Genomic DNA, 6,000 nt, shown 5'->3' with positions numbered 1-6,000 from the left:
CTAGAGGATCTGATCTCCTAACACCTAGCAGCAAGGACTTCCCCCAGAATGTCATGTCTTGAGGCTCAAACATGCCAGGCTTTCTGATAGATTCTAGGGGTCTGACTCGGGTCCTCACGATCATGTGGCTTTAGCAACTACACTGTCTCCTCCTCAGCCCCATGTTAACTTTTTTTTTTTGTTTTTTGTTTTTTGTTTTTTTTTTTTTGTTTTGTTTTTCGAGACAGGGTTCTCTGTGGTTTTGGAGCCTGTCCTGGAACTAGCTCTTGTAGACCAGGCTGGTCTCGAACTCACAGAGATCTGCCTGCCTCTGCCTCCCAAGTGCTGGGATTAAAGGCTTGTGCCACCATCGCCCGGCTCCATGTTAACATTCTTGACGACGTCAGTCCGTTCACTGTAGTTTGAGCTGTCTGGTTGTGCCTCCCGATTAAATCCAGCTTGTGATTTTTTTAAAAAAAGATTTATTTATTTTTGTGTGCTTTGGTGTTTTGCCTGTATGTATGCTTATGTGTGGACACCAGATTCCTGGGAATCAGAGTTACAGACAGTTGTGAGCTGCCAGGTGAGTGCTGGGAATTGAACCCATGTCCTCTGGAAAAGCAACCAGCACTTTTAACTGTTGAGCCTTCTCTCCAGCCCCAGAGTATGAATTTTTAGTAAATAAAATGTAATCGATGCCATACCGTTGTCAATTCTCATCGAGATGGCCATGGCCTGTTCTTTTTACTGATGGTACGACTGATTTTGATCATGTACGGTAGTCTCTATCAGGATTTTTGTTGTTAAAGCATCATCTTCCATTATACTTAACACTCTAATCTTTATGGAAATACAATGGATTCTGTAGGAGAGCTCGTTCTGCCTCATAATGTCACTTAGTCACCTATCCTCTGTTGCTCAAATCCATTAACACTATGAGGGTCGCAACATGGTGGCTTTGTAAGTCATGTCTTCTACATTTCGTATAGCTTATTAGTTCATTTACTGTTGTTTTAAGAAAAGACCTGAGCTGGTCTTTTCTTCCCATGCTGCCACCATGGCACCCATAAAAAAACCTGTGACAAAGTGGGAGCAGGAAAAGAATGAGGCATGAAGTTCACTCTTGACAGTTGCCACCACCCTGCTGAAGGTGGGTTCATGGGTTCTGCCCACTTCCAGGAGTTTCTCTAGGAGAGAGTCCAAGTAAATGGCAAAGCTGGAGTCTGGGTAGAGGGGTTGTAGCCGTGGGGAGGAACAAGAGTGAGATCACTTTACCTTCTGAGGTGCCCTTGCCCACACGGTATTTGAGATGTCTTACCAAAAACAATACCGAAAGAAGAATAAACCACACAGTTGGTGATGTGTAGTCACCAGCCGCAGAGTTACGATTGCATTATTCATGAGACGAGAATTGTGATGTTTTGTGTGAATAAGATTTGAGAACTGCAACAGAAGTTCCAGAGTCGGGTATTTTATAAAGAAAGCAGCTGGGAGGTTGGGAGTGTCTGTCAGTGGCAAATGTGGCATCTGTGTGTCCACGGAGGCCACGATGGTGGAGGGCTGCTCCCCACAGAGTAATTCTGTCTCACGTGCTGTAGAAGCAGAAGTGTTTGCCAGCACTCGGTTTCTACAAGGCAACCATCATCATCACACCTCCAATTGGATTTTCAAAATTAAAATAATTTTTGGGACTGGGAAAAGGGAGTATTGGAAGACGGTGAGCATCTATCAATAAAAATGTGATTCAGGATTTCACACAGCACCTCTTTAAAGATTAGGGTCACTCTACTTAACTCTAGGTGCCATTGGGGGATGTAGGCTCTTATATAGGACTTTATTTATAGGTCTCAAATATAGGTCTCAAAATGACCAAGGATAACCTTGAACTCCTGCCTGCTTCCACTTCCCAAGTGCTGAGATTCCCTGTATTTACCCTTTTGCCTCTTTTCAAAACAGTGTGTTGCGTGTTTTGTTTATTTATTTGTTTTGTTTTTCAAAACAGAGCTTCCTTGCGTAGTACCGGATGTCCTGGAACTGTCTGTAGACCAGGCTGGCCTTGAACTCAGAGATCTACTTGCCTCTGACTGCAAGCACCACCGCGGCCAGCCTCAAAACACTGTTTTAAATGATTACAACAAAGTGACAAAATAAAATGAGACAGACAAAAATCAGCCTGAGCAAAAAATTATTATGCAGGGAGGAGGTCCCGCTGGCTGTGTAAGACACAGATCAAAGGATTGTATATATTTATAATTAATCATTCCCAGGCTATACCTTCCTGACTTCAAACCCAATCGCTCTTCTCCAGTGAACCCTTAAAGTCCGTGGGGTTAGGAGCAAGTCTGAGTGAGTTGTGGTTATACATTTTGACTTCAAATGGAAAGTCCTGTGCTTATTCCCAGTTCCAACCAACCCTTGACTACAAAAAGAGAATATATTCTTACAAAATTTTTTTATTCTGTTTACAAGTGATAGACATTTGGTGGTAGTGCATACCTTTAATCCCAGCACTCTGGAGGCAGAGGCAGGGAAATCTCTGAGTTTGAGGCCAGCCTGGTCTACAGAGTAAGTTCCAGAATAGCCAGGGCTATGTAGTAGAGAGAAACCTTGTTTTGAGAAACAAAAACAAAACAAACGAAATGAACAGAGTCTAGTTGAGTAGCCGGAGGTGGTCGGGACTCACTCTGTCTTCCAGATACCTTGTGCTCACAACTCTCCTGCTTCAGTCTCTCAGGTAGTGGAGCTGTAGATGTGTGCTGTTTGCCTGGTTTCAAAATCCACTACTGTGCTTTTCTTCACCTCGGTGGGCACGTGTTTATAAAACCTCTGTTTTTCATTTCCTTCTCCTCTACACCTCTTTTACTTCTTCACCCATGACTTCCCCCTTCCTTCTTTTCTTTTCCTAAAAAATATTTGTATTATTATTTTAAATTATGTGCACCTGTGTGTGTGTGTGTGTGGGTGGGTGGGTGTGTAGTGTGTGTGTGCACACTCACAAGCACACACATCTGCAGAGATCAGAGGCATTCAATTCCCTGGAGGGGAGGCCGTGTTACAGGCGGTGGTGTGCCACCTGATGGGGGCACTGGGATCCCAACTCCAGTGTTCTGAAGAGCGGTATAAACTCTTCCAGTCACCTCTCCACCTTACCATTCTTTGTTGAGGCAAGAATCTAATCTCACTGTGTAGCCCAGGCCAACCTTGAACTCTAAATCTCCTGCCTCAACCTACCAAATGATGTGATTAGTGGCATGCCCACAAAACCCTGATTTTATATATACATATATATGTAATGTATAAATCTATCATATATATATATATATATATATATGCTATACATATGATACATGTTTGTTACTATACTATTGTTGGATACCTAAGTTATTTCCAACGCTATACCTAAATGTATGTTTATAGTATATATTTTCTAGATGGAGCATTATCTGTCTTCGTTTTAGATGGGGTCTTACTGGGTCACTCTGGATTGAGCTCAGGTTGCTCTGGAATTTGTACCTATTCTCCTGGCCCTGCCTCTGGGGGCTGGGATCACAGTAGTGTGCCACCAGGCCTCACTTATCTTCTTAAGGTCATTCATAGGTTTTGCCTTCTTCCTACTTGCTGGCCAACTGTCCTCCCCCAATGCTGTCCACACGTCCATGACCACAGCGGCACGTGGAATTGTGGCAGTAGTCCAGCACCATTGTTACTCCTTTCATCCCTGAATCAATGTCCACAGGGATGGTCCCTGGGAACCGTGCAGGGACCCAGAGCAGTCCGCCTGCACCCCACAGCCTGGTGCTGTGACTGATTTTGTCATAGCGTGGCTAGCAATTTGCTCATTGTGATGCTGATGAGGTAGCGACCCTGATGTTCTAAAAGATTGTTGGCTGGAAGTGCTCCAGGTCAGGAACTGTCTCTCCACCTTCTCTATCATATTTTGAGTCAGAATTCAAATACCGTCCAGTTGAAGCTGCTGTAGGCCTGGCCTATAACTCTGTCTAGGGCATTCCCGTTTGTCATTTTTGTCTGCTTAGCATACCAACAAGGTGGAAAATCAATCTCAGTTCCTCCAAAAGGTAAACCTCTATTATTTTTTCCCCCGAAAGTACTACTTAGTGTTTTAAAACTAGGATGGATAAATTGCACTTTGTCAGTGCACACTGGGAGCCTTGAGAAATATCATAGAGAATGCATTAAAATCCAAAACTTAAAAAAAATATGTATTTCTTATAAACAAGGGACAGGAGAGAGTGCACAATCAAGATATTAAATTGTTTTCTTGGGAATATGTCGTTTTAAATTTCACAAAAATGAAGTCTTTAAAATATTTTAATTACATATCTGTCATCACAAAAGAAACGAAAGAGTGCCTAGTCTCTTTGTCTTTAAAGCTCTTGAATCATAATGATTCGCATTTTGTCTAATCTCAGTGGGAACTCGGACTGACTGTGTTACTGTCTCGGTAACTTTCTTAAATGTAGTAATGAAATACTAAAAAGATTAAAGATATGAAGTGTTCTAGAGGATAAAATATCTTCTGTGTTCCCATCGATCCAGATTCTACCAGGGATACACAGTGCATATAAAAGTCACTTTTAATTTAATAGTCTTATTCTAGGGCCCTGGGCGCTCACTTATCAGGAGTTAGTTTTGCTCTTTCTTGTGCCTTTTTCTGTGGTCTGGTATCACTTGGTAATTCAACACCACCTGTACGGAAATGGAATATCCTGTGGATATTCTCCAGGTCACAGTGAGATTTGGGTGACTCCCTGTGATTAATGAACAACTGACTAGCGATGTTTCTGTCGTCGTGGTGTGTTCTCGTGAACACTGTGGCACTGTCCTGCAGATCGCTCCTGGCTTCTCCTTGGCTCATTCAGGAGCTGTTTTTATCTCTTCCCTCCTCTGCCTCTTGCACGCCCCCGCCCCCGTAGCTGGATGCCGGCTCAGCCCCCACACATTCAGGCGTATTTATTCCCGTAAAGATAGTGACACTTGGGGTTTATTCTAAGACTAAATCCTCGCTGCCCAGTGACTAAGGACCTAAGCATTCACACTGCCCCATCCTTCCCCTCCTTGCCCGCTTGACTACACCGCATTTTTCTTCCTTTCCCTCAGAATCCCCTGTTTTGGCACACTTCAATTCACACACTGCTGCCAGGCCACTAATTGATTTCTGAAACCTGACATTTGTTTTCTGTTTTCTCCCATCTTCTTTAATGGTACAGGACTACTCAGCAGGGAGGAATGCAAAGACCTAAAAAGTTCAAAGTAATTGAGGATCTGTCCATTCACACGGGCTGGCTGCACGCCAGCGTAGAACCTGGAAAATCTGAAAAATATTTATCGCGTTTTAACCCTTCTTTGGAAGCTGATGAGGCAAGTTGTCAGTAGCCGTGTTTGCCTTGGTTAAACATGTTTTCTGTATGCTTAGAACAGCATGGCACACACCTTAGAAAAGGATTACCTTCCACTTTCCATACTATTGCACACGACTAAGCTAGTTATTTTCTGTGAGACTGCATAGCTGAGGATTTGAGAGAAACCATTACTTACTTAAAAGTGGCAGCCCTATTTCCCAAATCTTTATGTCAGCAATGAAATTTAAATAAATCCTGCCATATTTGAACAAAAAGTAGATATTCAAATATTTTAAAAACAAAACTGTAAATGCATCAGATATGTGAACCAGGCCAAAGTCAGGTCAGGCTCATATATATGTATGTAGGTATGTGTATATATTATACATATATATTCTTTTTAAACGTGGGAAAATAAAGAAGTGACAAGGCTATACAAATATGTTCTTAAGCGTTTGTCAAATAGTTTGTGGGCTTTTGTTTTGCTGCAGTGGAAAACCTTGTAAGGAGTAGCATGTTAAAAAGCCAATGTTTAACTTAGAAGGATTTCTAGTGTAAAAACAAAAATGGGTCTTATTGCAGTAAAAGAAGGCATGGCCCACAGAAACTCTAGTGACAAAAAGAGGAAAGGTTTAGATAGGTTTAAAAGCAAATTAAAATA

This window comes from Chionomys nivalis, chromosome 12 (genome assembly GCF_950005125.1).
Source record: "Chionomys nivalis chromosome 12, mChiNiv1.1, whole genome shotgun sequence".
In the NCBI taxonomy this organism is placed as follows: domain Eukaryota; kingdom Metazoa; phylum Chordata; class Mammalia; order Rodentia; family Cricetidae; genus Chionomys; species Chionomys nivalis.
The sequence above is the reverse complement of the archived record's forward strand: the minus strand, read 5'-3'. Positions refer to the sequence as shown.